The 20,439-nt window shown below is 32.9% G+C and overlaps 1 protein-coding gene and 2 long non-coding RNA genes across 14 annotated transcripts in view; 1 reads left to right on the forward strand and 2 right to left on the reverse strand.

The window, feature by feature from the left end:
- Positions 1–10,365, forward strand: part of LOC144305923 (uncharacterized) — a 33,469-nt gene extending 23,104 nt beyond the window's left edge. Inside the window, exons 3-4 of the long non-coding RNA XR_013372952.1 lie at positions 6,539–6,593; positions 10,299–10,365. This is a non-coding gene — a long non-coding RNA (uncharacterized LOC144305923). The remainder of the gene's footprint in view (positions 1–6,538; positions 6,594–10,298) is intronic.
- The window catches only part of SPAG16 (sperm associated antigen 16), a 911,935-nt gene that overhangs the window by 675,355 nt on the left and 216,141 nt on the right, over positions 1–20,439 (reverse strand). The gene's annotated exons all lie outside the window — the stretch shown is intronic.
- LOC144305928 (uncharacterized) overlaps positions 1–20,439 on the reverse strand; it is an 81,078-nt gene that overhangs the window by 11,000 nt on the left and 49,639 nt on the right. The window contains exon 2 of one of the 2 annotated variants that reach the window (XR_013372957.1): positions 9,707–9,802. This is a non-coding gene — a long non-coding RNA (uncharacterized LOC144305928). Of the gene's footprint in view, positions 1–9,598; positions 9,803–20,439 lie in introns of those variants that run through there. The other variant, XR_013372956.1, reaches the window with a different exon arrangement.

Here is a 20,439-nt window from a genome sequence, read left to right on the forward strand (position 1 = left end):
CAAACACAAAGATAAACTCAAAGTGGATGAAAGATCTAAATGTGAGACCAGAATCCATCAAAATACTAGAGGAGAACACAGGCAACAACCGTTTTGAAGTTGGCCAATGCAACTTCTTACAAGATACACTCTGAAGGCAAGGGAAACAAAAGCAAAAATGAACTATTGGAACTTAAGATAAAAACCTTCTGCACTGCAAAAGAAACAGTTAACAAAACTAGAGAACAACCTACAGAATGAGAGAAGATATTTACAAATGATAGATAAAGGGCTAATATCCAAGATCTATAAAGAACTTATCAAACCCAACACCTAAGAAACAAACAATCCAGTTATGAAATGGGCAGAAGACATGAACAGACATTTCTTTAAAGAAGACATAGACATGGCCAAAAAGCACAGGAAAAAATGTTCCGTATCACTTGGCATCAGGAAAATACAAATCAAAACCATAATGAGATACCACCTCACACCAGTGAGAATGGCTAAAATTAACAGGACAGGAAACAACAAATGTTGGCAAGGAGGCGGAGAAAGGGGAATCCTCTTGCACTGTTGGTGGGAATGCAAACCGGAGCAGCCACCCTGGAAAACAGTGTGGAGGTTCTTCAAAGAGTTAAAAATAGAGCTACCCTACAACCCAGCAATTGCAGTGCTGGGGATTTACCCCAAAGATACTGATGTAGTGAAACCCCGGGACACCCGCACCCCAATGTTTATAGCAGCAAAGTCCACAATCGCCAAACTGTGGAAGGAACCATGATGTCCTTTGGCAAGTGAATAGATAACAAAGATGTGGTATATATACAATGGAACATTACTCAGCCATCAGAAAGATGAATACCCACCATTTGCTTTGATATGGATGGAACTCGAGGGTATTATGCTGAGTGAAGTAAGTCAATTGGAGAAGGACAATCATCATATGGTTTCACCCTATGTGGAATATAGATATAGTGAAAGAGATTTTAAGGGAAAGGAGGGGAACTGAGTGGGAAAAATTAGAGAGGGAGACAAACCGTGAGAGACTCCTAACTCTGGGAAACAAAGGGTTGCAGAAGGGGAGGGAAAGGGTATGGGGTAACTGGGTGATGAGCACTAAGGAGGGCACTTGATGGGATGAGCACTGGGTGTTATACTATATGTTGGCAAATTGAACTTAAATTAAAAAAAAATAAAGTTGTATCTAGCTTCTAAATCTATGGTGAACACACACACATACATAGAGAAAGACTGCGTGTCTTTGCATTTGTACAAAAATTTCTCTGGGGGTGAAAGTTCAACAGGTGGATTCCAAGAGATATTCATGTTTAATTTCACTAAGTACTGCCAAATTGTTCTTCAGTCAATTTATACTTCCACCAACAGTACATCATCATTCCTATTTACCACACTGTGATCGACAATTAACTTATAGCAACAAGTAGATATATAAAGTTGACTAATGAGGGGATCCCTGGGTGGCGCAGCGGTTTGGCGCCTGCCTTTGGCCCAGGGCGCGATCCTGGAGACCCGGGATCGAATCCCACATCAGGCTCCCGGTGCATGGAGCCTGCTTCTCCCTCTGCCTGTGTCTCTGCCTCTCTCTCTCTCTCTTTCTCTCTCTCTCTCTCTCTATCATAAATAAAAAAATAAAAAAAAAAAGTTGACTAATGAAAGATACTCAACTTTGAAAGACAACTTATCTCTACTTCCAGTTACTCAGATAAAGCAGATCCAGTGCCTGGAGAGTGAAGAACTCAATAAATAACTGTTAATCAAATAGATGAGAGATGCCTCTTCAGAGCTTAGCCAGAAGTCCAAAGTCTTCATGGCAATGAAGCAAAATTAATTCTAACTTCGATGGTTTTGGATCACTTAGGAAAAAGGAAGAGGTAAAAGAAGATATTGAAAGTACATTACTGAAACTTGGAAAATCCTCAAGATTCTGTTATAATCTTCAACAAAGAAGAATAAACTAGAAGATTGAAAATCCAAACCGCACTGTGTGTGTAGGACTTATGATAGTTTATATGTCCATTTGACTGAATCATAAGATACCCAGGTATCAATTGATAGATAGAATGTAGCAGATTGTCTACCTCAAAATGGATGGGTCCCATCCAGTCTACTGAATGCCCAAATAGAACAAAAGTCTGAGTAATGGAGAATTTGCTTTCTCTGGTTGTCTTTGATTTGGGACATGGGTTTGATCCTGACTTTAGCCTTGGACTCACATTGGAACTTATACTATAGGCTCTCTTGCTTCTCAGGTCTTCAGACTCACACTAGAATTATATCTCTGGCTCTCCTCAGTTTCAGGCTTACTGACTCCAGATCTTGATTCCTTATAATAAAATATGTTTAATATATACACACATTATTACATAATCATATATCTCCTATGGCTTTTGTTTCTCTGTAGAATGCTATTACACATGCTTGGGATAAAAAGTTGGGGAAAAGGGATTGGCTAAGAAACTATGAGGATTATTCAGTTTCCTCAATGTTCTATATAAAATCAAAGTGAATTAGAAGGAAAAAGGTAAAGAGAAAATTTAAGGGTGACCGTTTAGCCATTTATTTCAGTGAGCCTTAGGATAGCTTGGAATTGTAAGTAATCGATAATTAATGTTTAAGAGAGCAGCAAGTAGTAGATGATTTTCACATAGCCTTGCAGAAATATTTCCTTAATAATGGTTCCTCCTTTTCTTTACTCTGCAATTATCAGGATATTTATATTTTTGTACTATTACAAGTAAACTGAATTTTAAAATTATATTTGCCTACTCAGTCTTTAAATCCTGAAAAGAGTATTTTACTTGTGACTATTTCTTCTTAAAGAACAAATAAACAGATCATAAGTATTTGATAATGTAACAGTATGACACTGAAGAGACATAACCTTTCCTAAAACACATTTGCTCAATTTAGATGACATAAAGCTAATACTCTCTAAAGGTTAACTTTCCGAGTCAAATATTTCATATTCAAAGGCAATAAGTAACTAGGTTGTCTACACAGTTTTTCCCACGAAAGTTTATGTAATATCATGACTTGTACCAAAATTCAGTTGTTTCATTTTTAGCATCATTACCAAAACATGCCAATATCCACCCCTACAAAAAAAAGTTTGTGCAATTCTAATTTTATTTTAAGATCTTAATTGACTTTAGTCTGACAAGTTTTCTTTGAACAAAAACTACAAGATAGAGCATTAAAAAGGCAATTCATGAGAGTAGTTCACATCATTCATATAACACTGCATTTAAGTCTCAAAAGTCAATTGGGTTCATAGTCTCCAATCATCTGGAAATCTTTCCAGTGGTCATTAATGCTGAGTATTCTAAATTTTACACTCCACTGAAGCTGGCATCTGGCAGTCTTGCCTCTGTAACCAATACCACATTCCTTGACACATTAGTAATAAAAACTAATTTAATTACCTTGAAAGGCATTGAAAACCACTCCATGTATACATAAAACATTGTTGTTAATTCTCATGTTTGGAAACTATTGATAAGAATCATTTGTATAATATGTAATGATATCTTTCTGGTTATTAAATAAAACACGGGTCTTTGTCAAGATCTCAGAGAAACAAAGCTCATTACTATATGTAATTAGCCGAAAGTGATACTGAAGTAAATTAACTTTAGAAAAAATGTGACAAATGAAAATAAAGTTTTTCATTAAAATGCTAACTTTTACCAAATTTCTAAAATTTAAAAATTACTCTGTGTCTGTTTTTAGTACCTCAGTATATCTTTGATAACTATGAAATAAGTTCTTTAAAAATTCTGGTATTTCTAGAACTGTAGTTACCAAGCAGAAAGACTTAAGGAAAATTAAGAATGAAGAAGTTGTAAAAATATATATTAACTATATGTTACATATGTTATAGACTATAAGCTCCATGAGGACAGACATCTGGAATAAGATAATAACACTGCATCCCCTGTGATCAACAAAGTGACCTGATCAAAAAAAACACATGTAATTGTGTTAACAAATGAATAAAGGTATAAACAAATTAGGAATAAATGACTCTCAAAATAAATCAGAGTTTAAGCACTGAAACCTTTTACAGTGATTAATGCTCTACTGAATTACTATCTTCAGTTTGGAAAACTAGGCAACATCATTGACTGCTGAAGTAGGTTATCATACCAGTTTTATTTCAGTTTGTGTCTGTATAAAATATTCAGTATTTGGTATCTTGAAATGCAAAGTCTTGTATTTGCATTCTGGCAATTTTATTTTCACAAGTCTTGGCAAAATATTTTTGTAACTTCCAGCCGCCCCCCCCTTTTTTCCCCAGCCCTTTTATAAACAGGGAGGTGATTGGCTGGCCACTGTTTAGCTGACCAGACATTCTCTGCAAGGAACAAAAGTGGGATGAGAGTTCCCAAATAACCAGAAGTTTGCTTAGTAACTATGGAATCAGATTGATAGAAGTGTATTTATTTCTAAAGTTCTGATAACATTACCTAGGCTAGCCAGTTGCAGTGTCTCCATAACTGGTGCATACCTACCACCACAGAGGTGGTAAAAGTCACAGAGCGGCTCACTCTGTGACTTTAACTTCCATAAATCTCCTTTTCTTTAGCTTCTAATACCAAACAATACGCTAGGATCATTGGGTACCTTATACACTTCTTAATCATAATTTACCATAATTTCCCCAGTGTCAAAAATAAGTAAATGAACATCCAAAGTTACAAAAAATATTGTACTCTGGTTGTTTCCATCTGAAAATTTGTTTAGTTATAGTCTTATACATCTGTCCTAAAAATATCATCCAAGATTTAGGTGAGAGAGACTTTAGATTTAGAGTGTTTCTATCTCATATTTTCAGGTTTTATACTCAAAAGTATGTTCTGAAGTGATGCTAGTGTGATCTGAATCTAAGATTACAACCAACTCAAGTTCTTTGTGAATGGAAACCTAAAATGCCAGATTAATAAAGGTTAACCCTTAAATGTCTAAAGAAGCCAACATCTTAAATCATATTTTAAGAGAGAGATAAGGTTACTATGCAATTATTCAGGGTTTGAATCAGCATCTGAAGGCTCTTTACCATTACCCAAAAGCTTCTACCTCCTTCTGATGTCAGCCAAGAAGTTATTATTCCCCACAGAGAAATATGTTCAGCCGTTTGGTTATTAAATTAAAATATATTATTCTATTTATCTGATATATTGCCAGTTTGATCTTTAAATTTGCTATGATAAGGAGTAAAATAAGGAGCATTGCTGGTAATTTATAATATTTTGTGATTTGGCATCAAATAGCAAAATGATCTGTCTTGAGGAGATTGACAGATGATAAACATTAACTTTTAGTCAGTTACTAATTAATGAAGCACAAAAGCACATTGATGAAGTACACAGTGGTGATCAGAGTACATTTTAGAATATTATTGAATAACAAATGCTATAATAAAGAATAAATACATTTAAACTTTATAAAAAATGTCATCTATCTGCACAAAAGTGATGTTTGTTATTTATATACAAGGATTACTAAATATTTGGAGGGAATAGAGTAAAACAAGCCTCAGAACATTTTAAATTCTAAAATTTGTTAGCCTCGTTGGAATTGAAAGTTCTCTATGTTACTTAAAGGAACAACATAATTTAATGTCTAGAATAACATTTTTACTCTAGTGTTACATGACTTTATAGATGGTACAAAGATCTTTGTATGGTATAACAAGAAAATTCTAAAACTATTAGTTCTGTAACTACTTTAAACTTAAATTATCTAAACCTCTGACAGTTACCACAGGAAACATTTAAAAGTAATCCTAGAAAGTGCAAAATGTGTCAAGTTTGATATATGTTAAAAGAAAAGCTTCATTTCTTCTTAAACTAATTGACAATAAAGAGTTACCTGTCTATCTGTCTTTGTCTAACATTTTCCAGCTGGATAAATTCAATTATTACTAAACTTGACAAAAAGCAATGATATTATTAATGAAATTAACACATGATGTTAAATTTTTACAATATTCCAGTGATTTTTAATTAAGTACATGTAGTTAGAGATAAGAGTTCATAGGTGAGAATGTGAATTATTCGAGTTTGTTATTCTTATTTTTGATAGAATAGCAACCTATCATTTGTACATTTCAAAAGTTAAATATTATCATGTTTCTAGATTATTACCTACAATTTAAGTATACCTCTGTCCCTCTCAGGAAACTCATTTGTTACACTTAACAGGGCCATTACATTTATATGTGTCAAACATTGAGTGTCAAAGGTCAAAGAGTCCTCTAAAACCTTGACAGCATTTAGGTGGGTAGGTAGGTGGGTGGGTTGGTAGATAGACAGACAGACAGACATGAACATGGATACTATGACATTAAGTGAATTACAAAATTATTATAATCTTTATGCTATTTAGACACACTAAAAGGTATATTAAAACACTATATATTTAAAAATAGCACATATATTTAAGATGAGGGTTTTAAATAGAATGGAAAAGTTCCGTTTGGTTCAGTTCAACAAACAACTATGAATTGTATCTTATGTGTTTGGCCCTATATCAGGTCCCAGATATTCATATGTCAAGTTCCTGCTTCAAGGACTGAAGCTGTCAAAAAGGTAAAATGATTAATTGCAGTAATATTCACTGGGAGCCCAGGAGAGGAATCATTTACTTAACCCAAAGGGAAATGGGAACATTTTCAGGAAGCAACAACACTTAAGATTACAAGATAAGCAAGGACTTGCCAGGTAAGAGAGGGGCAAGAGAGATGCAGGGAGAGGAAAGCATAAGAAAATTCAAAACAGAAGCAAGCAACATGGTCATAGAGAAGAACACCAGGTAGTTGTCTTATAGCCAAACATGAGGCTGGTAATGAAACACAAAGCATAGGGAAGAGTTACTTATGTTAGCCCATCTCCAGGTCAAAGAGACCATTATATGGGATTCTGAGGAATTTTAACTTAAATATGGAGGTGATGGGGTGCTCTAAGAAGTTATATTTAAAAGAAGGATCTTTGGGATCCCTGGGTGGCGCAGCAGTTTGGCGCCTGCCTTTGGCCCAGGGCGCGATCCTGGAGACCTGGGATCGAATCCCACATCGGGCTCTCGGTGCATGGAGCCTGCTTCTCCCTCTGCCTGTGTCTCTGCCTCTCTCTCTCTCTGTGACTATCATAAATAAATAAAAATAAAAAAATAAATGTTTAAAAGAAGGATCTTTGAGAGAGATACCACTGGGTAAGAAGCATAGTATCCATGTTCATGTCTGTCTGTCTAAGATTAGAAGAAAGGCTGAAGGTGGAGAGATTGAAGATCCCTGAAATAATGTGTGAGACATGATAAGGGTCTGACCCACAGCAGTGCCAGTAGAGATGGAAAGAATGTATATGAATCAAAGGCACAGGAAATGGTGCTTAAAAACCCATAGGGGGAGTGATGAAGTAAGAGGTTACTTTGATTCTTTGGTTAGGGAATGCAGAAGAAAAAGCTGATCTAGAAAAGAGAAGGAAATCATTCTGGAAGGTAGCTATGCTCACCACTATATCAACAATGCTAGAAGGAAATCATCCTAAGGAATTCCTGAGAAAATATTACCAATTAAACTGGCAAACAAGATGGCTGCAACACTGAAGCAAATATTCAGGAAATACCCAAATATAAACAATACACACTTCACATTATTTGAATTTTTGAAGTAAAATAAGTAAAATTTTGCGAGTAAAAACATCTTTAAAAATGCACTGTTAAAGAGCCAACTCATAATAAGAGCGCAAGAGCAAAAGTGAGACACAGATGATTTGATGGAAAATAAAGAGAAAAGGAAAAAGGCATTTTTCAAGTGCTCGAAGCTGTGATCATCATTTCATAAATTCGACTAACATTGACACAGCATCTTAGAATGCAGAATCTGGTCAGGTGTCAGGAAAAGACATGACCTATAGGAAAACATCTGAGGTGTTTATATTAGCAGTCACAGGCAACAAGAGCAAGAAGCATGCCTGCCATGAAATAGAGCTTCAAATGCATTACACCTGCCTTTATTTTCTTACTTCTGAAGCAGCTTGCAGGAAGACATTGACTAACTTTTGAATGAGAAATGGGTAAAATTGGTGTTCCTCTACAGGTAGAAAAATATCAAACCAAGGCTGCTTTCCTGAATCTGATGAAAGGAGAACAGAAAAGTCAGACAAACATGGTGGTGATGGGAGGGGGGGGGGGTGGGCTGGTATTTATTAGAGAGTGATACAGGTTTAAGTAGCATTAGAATATTTTGCAATACATTATACCTGTCTGTTAGAATAGAGAACTTCAAGTGGAAGAAAAAGGGAAAAGGGTCTCTGTGAGTGCTACCTGCTACAAGAACAGCGCATTCAGCTTGACAAAGTGGATTCAGAGATCCATTCACCTCAACAGACTCCAATTGCTTGCTCGGCATTGCATAGCAGGGGGCTTCATTAACACCATTCAAACGCTGGAGTTACTCTCCTCTTGAAGAACAGACGTGGATAACAATTCTTATTAATGATCCTTCCTGTGAACAGGGTCTACTTTCAGGTCTCCACAGAACTTTAAAGCTTTTAAAAGGGACAAAAAAGTCATCTAGTCTGTTGCCTTCACTGTTAAATTTGCCAGACGCTTCACAGAATATTGAACATTAGAGGAGAGTGCAAAAACACATATATTTTATTTGTTAATCATATTTGCATTTTTCAACCAGTAGTTTGACTTACTGGCCACGCAGCTTTGATGAAGTTTTTAATTTTGAGTGAATATTTAAAAACAAACATTATCATTAGATCCTATAAAGTGTAAATCCTTTATTTCATTTTCCCTAACAGAAAGCTAAAATACCAGACTAATATAACAAAAAGCTAAATACAAGACTGATTCGATCAAGGACCCTTTGTAAAAGGATTCACTTTACATGAGTAAAATAGGTAGACCCATTTTTTACAATTTTGTATTTCTGTCTATGGGTGCATGTGATTATTTACAGATTTTATATAGTTACACTTCAGTATCCAGACTAAAACATTGTTTTACTATCAAACTTCTAGAATTGAGATCCTTTCTTTAATTGTTTTTACATGCTTAGGTTCTAACCTTATAATGGTGAAAGCTTTTTCTTTGCATAACTTTCTTTAACATATGGAAAATTTCAAATATAAATGAGAGAAATGGAGTAAGGAATTAAAAATATAGTAATTTTAAAATATGGTCTGATAGACATAAAACTATTACAAGTGATTAACTCTTAAATGTTATAATATATTGGAGTTTAATCCCGAATTGTGAGCCTCATTGTCTTTGCATCTTAAAGGGATTGTCATTTTTGGAAGACATCACTAAAAAGTTGCATAAATCTTACTAATTGATAGATTGATAGTGGCAAAGAACATAAAAACTAGAATTTGTATAGAAATATTCCTAGAAGTAAGAATGTCTAAAAATGTTCAAAACAGGGTCTTTTCAGAGTCAGCATGAAATGATCTTTCCTTAACATAGGTGTATAATGAATGGGTTTTCGAACTGTATTCCAGAACGTAATACAGCTTAAGAGGTAGATTGTGGTGTTCCCTATAGCCTAGAAGATAAAGATGGCCAGAATGTGAAACAAAAAATGTACACAGATATAAAACTGTTGTAATTTAGGTGTTTTAGGTTTTTTTTTTTTTTTTTTTTTAGGAAACCAGCCATTTTCTAGCATGTTTTTCATAGCAAATGCTCTGACCTTTTATATGTTAATGTGTCTTTTTCAACCATCAAGTTGGTTAAGGATTAGGACAGGAGCACTAATACTTTCAAAAGATTCATAACTATCCAGGATCTGAAAAAAAATGAGAGGGAACACTATTACTCCTGGGGTATAGATGACAAAATCTATAAACTCAAAAGAGTATCCAGCATCTCCAGTGTTCGTGGAAAATTATTAATTATATTAATTAATTATACGGAGTTCCTTAGCAAAGATGAGAAGTGAGGTCTACCATGCCACAAGAAATGGTTGAAGAAGCTAGTTTTGCCACAGTAAGAGGTACAATCATGGTCCCATCTTCTCCAATCTGTGTTACAAAATCTGGAGCAATTTGCAAGGTGCAATACTGGGAGTTCATTAAAATTTAGAAATCTTTTAATTGACTTGAAAATTTAGCACCTTTCCTTTGTTTATTAATAAAATACCTATATATATTTAGAAAAGTAAATTATAGACAAAATATTTCAAATATGAAGGTCTCTTTATGCACCTGGTTACATCAAGTCATAATGGAGAGATAATTCTGTTTCCTCAACCACATTATAATCTAATTTTCTACTTCTTGAAGAAGCTTGGGCAATCTACATGAAACCCAACAGAACTGAGGAAACTTGAAATGAACATTATCAAGCAAGTATTCTATATTATTCTTTCTTTTTTGTCCATGAAAGAGTATTGTTGAGTCTAACAGTTTACTGTGGTTTTTATTTTTCTATAAAACTTAATAATGTTAAGAAAATCAGTATTAGCAACAAGGCTTTCCATTTCAAGAAACAATAGATCAGATTATCATTTAGTTCTGAGGTCATTTTTCTAAATCAGCAATTTTTTACCATATAAGAACGTTGATACAAGAACTGTTTGCACTTTCTGATACTTTGCCATACAATTGTAGTACCTAAAAATGGATAGAAAGTTTTAGTGCAATGTCATTAAATTGAATGTTTGGGTTTTCTTGCAAAATAAACCACAAATCTATGAAGTGGCTAGTATTTTGCTTAAAAATAAATTTAAGTTTTCCAAAAGACTAAGTCATCATCATCATATTAAGTTATTACAGGCCTTCATTGTAATGGTTTATATTCAATTTCCTGTTACTATAAGCATATGAAGATTTGTCTTCTTGACTGACAAGTAACAGACAACATATAAATGTTCTATTAAAAAAGATAAAAAGAAGGAAATGAACTAACTGAAATAATTTTAAATTATTAATGTGCCTTTGATGTTTAATACATTTCTTAAAAAATCCCTTTCACACATTACTCAGGTGACAATTTTAAAACTGCACAGGAGAGTAATTTTTCCTATATAATAATAGAAATACACAGGAATAAACGTAAGAACACTAGGTGAATCTCAAATTTACATCTTCAAAGCTTGAACATTTTTCCTGAGCTTCAGATATATATCTATCCAATTTTCTACAGTAATCTTCACTTTTCATGCATTAAACTCATTACCTGTCTTCCCACCTCCACCATCCCATCTTCCTCTTGTGCTTCTAACTTTAAGGGTTGATACCACCATTCACTCAATGAAAGAAGCTAGATGCCAAGGTTTCTCCCTCTTTTTCACTCTAAGTATTGAAATTGATTCTACTCTCAAAATCCCTTTAAATTTGTCTAGGCTGGAGATGCCTGGGTGGCTCAATTGGTTAAGTGTCTACCTTTGGCTCAGGTCATGGTCTCAGGGTGCTGAGATTGAGCCCTATATTAGGCTCTCTACTCAGCAGAGTGTCTGCTTCTCTCTCTGCTCCTCCCCCCACTCATGTGCACGCTCTCTCTCTCTCTCTCTCTCAAATAAATAAATAAAATCTTTAAAAAATTTTTTCTAGGCCCTTGCATCCCCAAAACACCTATCTTATTAGTGCAGGATCTCTACTTTTCACTAGAATTTCTATTATATCTTGTCTTTCTGCATCCAATATTAATCATTTCTAACCCATCCCCTTTCCTAAAATATATGTCACAATGTCATGCCCTTGTTTTTAATCCATTAATGACTCCAGGTTCAAACTCCTTTTTATGAGTAGCATATAGCACCAATGTGATTTGGCCTCTGCCCACCATTTTAATCTCATCTTTCACATTTACATTTTGTTCTAACAATATTTAATGCCTGGTAGGGCTCTTTTACAATTAAGATTTCTTCATTTTCTCTATAAACATGATTTTCAACATTTCTAGATCTTTCTGAAACTTCTCTTATACACTCTCGAAGTTCAAGGACCAAAACTTGATGTCTGAATACCTAGAAGTTAGCATGAACTTAGCACATAGTACATTTTAATAAAAGCAAAATCTTAAAAATATTTAAATTTCTTCAAGAAATTATTGAATTTGTTAAAGGTTAGGCAACATAAAATTATTCTTAACATTAATAATCATTTCATTTTTAATTGTGTCTTTATTTCATAGCTATAGATAGGCATTCTCTACATGGTGGTAGTACTATAAACAGAATAGCTATGAAGACTCTAACATAAAAAATGATAAATATAGTTTGAATTACTGAAATAAAAGAACAGACTATTTTGTTCATTGCTTTAAGAGATGTTTAAGAATGGATATAGGATGTTCTGATTAATTAAGTTATCATTGGAAACAACTTATACTAAATGTGTAGTTTAAAATGATCTACGTGGTATTTGTTCAATTCATGTAACTATATGTCATTCACTGATTTAGTACTAGTAGCTTAATTTCATAAGGTCCCCATTTGGGGGTTCCAAAACAGATTTTTGTGGCAACACCATGGTAAAAGTAAGGAAAAACAGCTGGAATGAATGTGAGAGGGTGAAATACCTCAAACAACCAGAGGCTATGGAAAGGGTCTAAGTTACAGGTATCATTTTTTTTAATAAACAGAGCAATATGAATAATTTATCAGCTGTGTTTTAAAGTTATAATTCTACAAACTGAACAAATAGCTGAAAGATTACCTATATTACTATGTTTTAGAATTTATCTGTTAGTAATCTTTTCCGTGTTTAAAACTCTGAAATTTTCTAGATACAAAATACAAATATTTGCCCTTTATAAATTTCAATTAAGATTTATAATATGTTAGAGCCATAGGGCACAATAATTTGTCAAGATATACATAATTATATTTTTTTCATCATGGTAAGTATACTCTGATCCTCATCATCTATTTCACCCATCCCCCAAGGTATAATTTAAATTGAAGAAATATTTTGAACTGACAGCATTATGGTTGGACTTTTTTGTCACCCTGTGGTAGTTTTGTATAAACAGACTGTACTCACGGAGGTTACCAATTCAAACATGCTTTGTGAACTATATAGCCTGTAGCCATTCTCACTAGCTGGGCAGTTAACCTGCAAGACTCATCTTCTTGAGCTATAAAGTATTCAGATATTATACCCTGAAGTGGGAGAGAACTTTTGAATCTTAAAAAAAAAAAAAAAAAGTCACTAGAGGCACCTGGATAGTCCACTTGGTTGAGCATCTGATTTTTTAGTTTCATCTGACTCTTGGTTTCGGCTCGGATAGTGATCTCAGGGTCATGAGATTGAGCCCCAGGTCAGGCTCCAAACTCATTGCTCATCACTGCATCTGCTGAAGATAGATCTCCCTCTTCTTCTGCCTCTCCCCCTGCACTCCTGTGTGTGTGTATGTGTGTTCTCTCTCTCTAATAAATAAATAAATCTTTAAAAATGTCTAAAATAACCACTAATCTTATGCTATCTAGGAATCAAATTATTACATTTCATTTTTATCAATTTGATTTAAAAAATCATTTCAAGATTAGGCAAAAAACTATTAATAAAATTCAATAGATCTTATAATATAGTGAGAGAAATAATATGAGATTATCTTATTGTAAACTAGGATCTTCTTGATCAATCAGTCATTCTAACCTTTCCATCCCTGTATAGCCCTTTAAAGTTTTTAAAGGACATATATCAATAGAGAATTTTAGTTTTAATAATATGCTGGTTTTTTTAATGTGTACATTTTTATTTCAAATATTAGCCAATTGTCCACTAATAAACTATCTTAAGATTTCAAATAACAGATTACTATAGCTAAGAAGCATTTGTGTTGTATGTACTATTTCTATGTAATCCCTACAAATAGAAATCTGAATGTATGATGTATTTCATTACATTCATCACTATAGACATCATATGTTATGGAGATGATTACATTAAATGCTTTCATTTGCAAGAAAAAAAAAAAGAAAAGAGTGGGGCTGGTATTAAATGTTTCAAAAGCAGTCCCTTTTAATCTTGTTCGGACTATTTCCTTGTCATGGACAAGAGTCATAACTCAAACTAGTTCTGACAATGTTGTCACTTCCAAAAATTATTTGTTAGGATAAAATCATAAAAATAAAAATGCTTACAAATACTTACTGATTTAACAGAGCCTATATTTTTACCTCATTAAGAATGGAAACTTTGGTATATTTTAGAAAGGGTGAATGGTATGACTTGCATGAATGAAATTAATATAACATGTATAGCAATAAACATATGATCATTATTTGGTTGTCCTCAAACAGAGTCTTTACACTTCTGAAAAATCTTTCACAGTAACAAATAAAAGTCAGGAAATTTTATTTTAAAGTCCACAAAAGGCTATTTATTAATGAGTTAAATTAAAAAAAAAAAAAAAAAAAAGAAGAGCTCCCTTTAGCCATGTTTTCTCCAATACACTAAAACACATGCTAGCTGGACTCATTACCATTAAAATATATTTCTTAGCTGCCAATAAATCCTTATAGTGAAGACATCAGTGAACAATGCTGATGGATGAGTTGTTGAAATGGCCAAGTTCCTTCTTCCGAGAATATATCACTTTGCTAGCTATACAATATCCTTTCCATATCCTCTGACACCCATGTGCAGTTAATTTTCTTTTTTTTTTCTTTCTTTCTTCCTTTCTGTATTTTTTTTTCTTTACTATCTACCTTCTGATACTTTCTCTTTGGATAGAAGATATTACCTTGACCAACTAATGAGCAAAAAAATTCTGTGATTATTTTTTCCCTAAAACTTTTTGGCCTCTCCATTTTTGTTTTTGTTGTTTTACATATAGTAGAAAAATAATTTCCTGGAAAACCGAACTTAAACTTCAGTTTCCTTTTTAATCTCACCATAGTTTCCTCATTTTCTGTTCTAGTCATAGTATGTTCCCATTGCAGTTGAAAGGCTCCAAGATGAGTTACCCAACCATATCTCCTAAAGTTGACTTCAAAGGCTAATAAAAAACAAACTCTAATAAAGCATAAATTACTAACATGGTAAAAAAATATTTTTAACATCTTGTTAATAGTTTCTATAAAATATCTCATTTTTAAAAATTCAGAGAAATTCAGATTTTCTAACAAACTTTTCTCTTGAAAAGTCTACTTGAGTTCCTTTTTAAAAAGTAATCAAGAGATCATAATGAGGAACAAATTTAGAGAAAAAAACATTAGGGGAAACCCATCTCCTTGCTTACAAAAGGCGAATCCTCAGACAAGATGGTGGCATTTCTTTTTTATTTAAGTTACCTGAAAAAAATGCCAACATCTACATCTACTCTTCATTTTGTTTTCAACAAAATATCTGTATTTTTGTTCTTCCATAAAGATTTAGTAATGCATAAACCATTACACAAGCATTTGAGGAAAAAATGCAACATGGTTTCCTATTTTCTATTAGTGCTAGCGAAGGGCAAAATAGTTAATAAGAATTTGGAAAAATACTACAACACAACTTTTATCTCCAATAGTATCTGTAATATTTAAAGAAAATAGCCAACCAGTGTCAAACATTTGAGAAAATATTAAATAGTATATCATATTTCTGTCTTGAATCAGTATAACTAATTGTTCTCAAAACTAGGTATATATTATTTATGTGCTGACAAGTTGGTATGTGTTTCACTGCAGCTGAAAGAAGCCTGTTTTGTTTTGTTTTGTTTTACTTCATTCTGTTTCAGGGAAAGATTATTATTAGTAAAAAATATATATATATATAGAAATAGAGCAGTCAATTTATGTATCAATATAGTATATTGGGTTTTTCTTTTAAAACATACTCTATTTTATGGGGCATATACCATACTAATATTTGAAATGACAGAATAAAATATAGAAACAATGTCCTAATTTGCTAAAATGAAGAGGTATTAATCTGCCATCAAATAAAATATGAAATAACATTTAATAAATATGAATATGCCTCTTTTGTGTTTTCATTGGAGTTACAGTTTCATATTATCTTTTTATTTTTTTATTTTTTTTTTTCATATTATCTTTTTAAAAATTTAAGTATTACTTATAGTATTGCTCTCAGAAATTGAGGTTCTGGCTATTTATATAATTAGTCATTGGTGCCTAAACAAAGAACTTTTCAATAAAAATGAACATTGCACTCATTGCAGTACAGTGCCTCCTCCAACCAAAATGTAAGCAGACTGAATCAAAGAGAATAACCTATGTTCCTTTTCTCCACATATAAAAAAACTGATTTTCAATGATTATTAGGAATCATCTATTAATTCCTGCAAATGAATTTTACTACAATACATTGAACAATATGCCATCCTATGCACATAGTACCCTTTCTAAAACATATCTAGCACAGAAAACAACTTAAAACTGAATATTAAAAATTTGTATTTTCAAAGTCCCCTATTTTCCACTTTTCTCTTGGTTCTTGCCTTAATCTCCAATGGCTATAACTTAATATCTTTTTGTTTCCCTGTCTTTTTCAGTCCATGACCTCAAGCACCTTTCAATCAGAGAATGCTTCTGTATAATGAAGAATTTGGGGCCAATTGTCAAAAATAACTCTTTCTTCCTACCATACTTGGCCATTAAAAATGTAAAGCTATGCATGAAAGTAAGATACATTTGCCTGTCTGTGATGATGCTAAAAAATAACTTGAGGGACACAATATAGGAGGAAGAATCACATTATCTAAACTATAAAGTTGAAAGACTTAGAGAAAGTTCTGGATAGTATCAAGTATGATTTAAAAATTCTATATAGTATTTGTTCTCTTTAAAAGTACTTTGGGATCCCTGGGTGGCGCAGCGGTTTAGCGCCTGCCTTTGGCCCAGGGCGCGATCCTGGAGACCCAGGATCGAATCCCACGTCAGGCTCCCGGTGCATGGAGCCTGCTTCTCCCTCTGCCTGTGTCTCTGCCTCTCTCTCTCTGTGTGTGACTATCATAAATAAAAAATTAAAAAATAAAAAAAATAAAAGTATTTTAAGAGAGAAGGCAAGTTTTTATATTATAAATTATATTTAATGATACAATTTAAAAGAAGCTCAAAAGGCAGATGGTGTTAGAAATTTAAGTAGGAGATACTCCCTTCATTCCATAATACATATTTCATAACTAAAGAATATCTTTAATGACTCTTTATGATGTAGAGGAGGGAAAAGAACATATTTAAAAGTTGTTTAGTGGAATTATTTAGTTCTTTTAATTAAAAGTTCCATTAATAGAGGTAGCTTTAGGTGGAGCTTGATTCACACCTCACATATCATAGCATGTATGTCTGAGCTAGACTTCTTACAGTATCAGATCCATTTTCAGCTGGCTTCCATCATCATAGCAAAATGGCTGCAGATGTTCCAAGTTTTACATCTGAGCACCATGAAAAGAGGAAAACTGGAAGGCTTCTTTCTTGCTAGTCCCCCACTTCCATCCCAACATTTAGAGATCTGGCTCTGATTGGGCTAGAAATGAGATATGATAAGTAGTTTACTTCAATCAAGATTAATTTAGCCTTGGGAGAGAGATCAACAGTACATGGCTTAAAAAGGTGGTTTACTAAAGAACAATTAGGGTCTTTAAATAGAAGGAAGGAAAAAGGTTGTCAGACATCTGATAACAGATGTTCAAAAAAGCAGATGCCATACAATATATATTAGTTATGATAAATATAGCAAATATGATTACTAATTGAAAAAAGCTATAGAGTTTCTCAACAAAATTAGTCTTCATTTATAAAACTAGGTGGCACTCTTACATTTAAATGCAAAATGCTAAAAAAAAAAAAAAAAGGTAACTCAAATTAGCAGAAATCTTATTAAGCAAAACAGAAAGACATCCACAAAGGAAATGATAGGCTTACTTAATTACATGAAATTAGTTTAAATGGAAAAAAAAGAAAAACGTTAGGTTTGGAGATATATTTGCAAAACCCTTGCTATATAAATATCCGTATGGTAAGAAATACCTATAAATTTATATGAAAAGAACAAACCAACAAAAAAAATTTAAGCAAGAATATAAGTAGGACTCTCACAGAAGAGGAAATGTACATCATTTATATACTTGTCAAATGATGATCTATTTCACTATTAGTAAGGGAAAAGCAAGCTAAAACAACAATGAATTTTTCCATTCCCAGTGTGAAAAAGTTATAAAGAACAAGAAAATGAATGCTGACAAGGATTAAAAAAAAGCACTCTATCCACTATTGGTGGGTTGTAAATCACCATAATCTTTTGGGAAATAATCTAACAACATCAACTGCAATTAAATCTTAGGTACACTGTCTCATGGAATTATCTAATAGGATATTTAATGGTCCCTCATTGAGCTCCCTTCATGGAGCCTGCTTCTTTCTCTGCCTGTCTCTGCCTCTCTCTGTCTGTCATGAATAAATAAATAAAATCTTAAAAAAAAAGAAAAGAAAAGAAAGTTTAAAAAATAAATAAATAAATATAGTTAAATCAATTAAATGCATATGGAAATAGAGTATAAAAAAGAACAGTAAACAAAAATCACTTATAAAGGAAGACATGAATAAAAATTACTCTTTTGTCTAGATATCCTGTTTTAATAGATTTTTACCTATAACTTATTTTGCTTTTCTGGTTTAAAATATCAAGAAGAGTGCATTTATTCCTAATTAAATGCAAATCAATGAGAATTACCACTTACCAGATAGTTTTTCTTTTTTAAAAATTTAATAAAGCCAAAATCAAACTATGAATTAAAAATTACCATTGTTATATGACAGAACAGAGACTTATCTTGCTACGAAGCTGCTGAGATCTCAGAGATGCAAACCCATGTACAAGCCCTGGGCACCTGGTTTTCTGTGGAGGAAGCAGCAAAATAGCTTCCCTCACTCATGGATAGAGCCCTGTACTCTGCCCTGGCTCTGTTCCTATTCATTAAAGTTTAGTTCTATAAAGAACCAAAGAAATCCTTCCTAAAACAAAAATAATGAAGAAATAAATATATAGTAATAATATATAAATATATAGCAATAAGTAAACTCAAAATGTGTCTGTGTCCAGACATTACTAAACCAATGGAAGACAGTCGACTCAAGACATATGGTAAAATTACTTTGAAGATAATACTCTAAAATTTACACAACACAGCATTTACCTTTTATTTATCTTTTAAATATTCAGGTCCTTAAAATTGTATTTGTACTGAAAAATATTTAAATTGACTTTCATAATAAAATATGTAAGTTACTTGGGCAACCATTATTAATTTTTCCTGAGCTGTATTAATAGTACATACTAAAGAAACGTGATAGAACTCTGGTCATCTTTGTAAAAGAACAGATTTTCAAGGGGAAAAAAAGCTGATCTTCACTACTTTAATTTTTTTCAAAAACTAAAATCTTTATAAAAATATTAGCAGATTGGGATCCCTGGGTGGCTCAGCAGTTTAGCGCCTGCCTTCGGCCCAGGGTGTGATCCTGAAGACCTAGGATCGAGTCCCACGTCAGGCCCCCGGCATGGAGCCTGCTTCTCCCTCTGCCTGTGTCTCTGCCTCTCTCTCTTTTTCTCTCTCTGTGTCTCTCATGAATAAATAAAAAAATTCTTTAAAAAAATATTAGCAGATAGTGTCTTTTTGTTCTGTCTCCACATTAATAAATTAAAACCAATAAAATCTTGATTGTCTTTACCTCTGAGTAACTCTGATTTCACTAAAGTTGTGCTTTTACTAAGAGTATTTTAAATCCTAGGTTTTATTTGTAGTACCATGAAATAGAGATTTATTCTACATATTGATTCACAAGATGCTTGCATCATGTTCAAAATTTAAGAAATTTTTTAAACTTTATAAATAAAATGGAAAATATAAGAAATATAAAAATGACATTAAAGCAATCTATTTTTATATAGCCAATATAATTTCAGTGGTTAAGTATAAGTAGCTCAGCACATATTATGGACTGAATGTGTCCCCTCAAAACTTTTATGTTGAAAAATAAAATGTGATGTTATTAGAAGGTGGAATCTTTGAGGGAGAATTAGGATTAAATGAGGATTTTGAGCCCTCATAAGTGAGGTTAGAGTGCTTACAAAAATCACTACACCGTATGCTTTGTCTCTAGTCTTGTCATGTGAAAATAGAATAAGAAGTTGGCCTGCAACCCAGAAGGAGAATTTCACAGCATTTAACCATGGCTGGCACCAATATCACACTTCCAGCCTCCAGAGCTGTGAGGAATAAGTGTTTGTAAGCTACCTAATCTATGGTATTTTGTTAAATGTACCCAAACTAAGACAATACCTTATTTTTTCTGATTTGATGTTAATTTACAAAGTAGTTCTCACTCTTTAAATAATTTCCTTTTACTGTGCTTTTTACAGATAATTGCTTTGTGTCTAAAATGTAAATCAACTTTGAAATTATACAAGACCTTTTAAGATCTTATGCTCTTAAAATTTTTTTGGCCCTATGCTTTCTTCATTAAAGAAA

Source organism: Canis aureus, chromosome 36, assembly GCF_053574225.1.
Source record: "Canis aureus isolate CA01 chromosome 36, VMU_Caureus_v.1.0, whole genome shotgun sequence".
Taxonomy (NCBI): domain Eukaryota; kingdom Metazoa; phylum Chordata; class Mammalia; order Carnivora; family Canidae; genus Canis; species Canis aureus.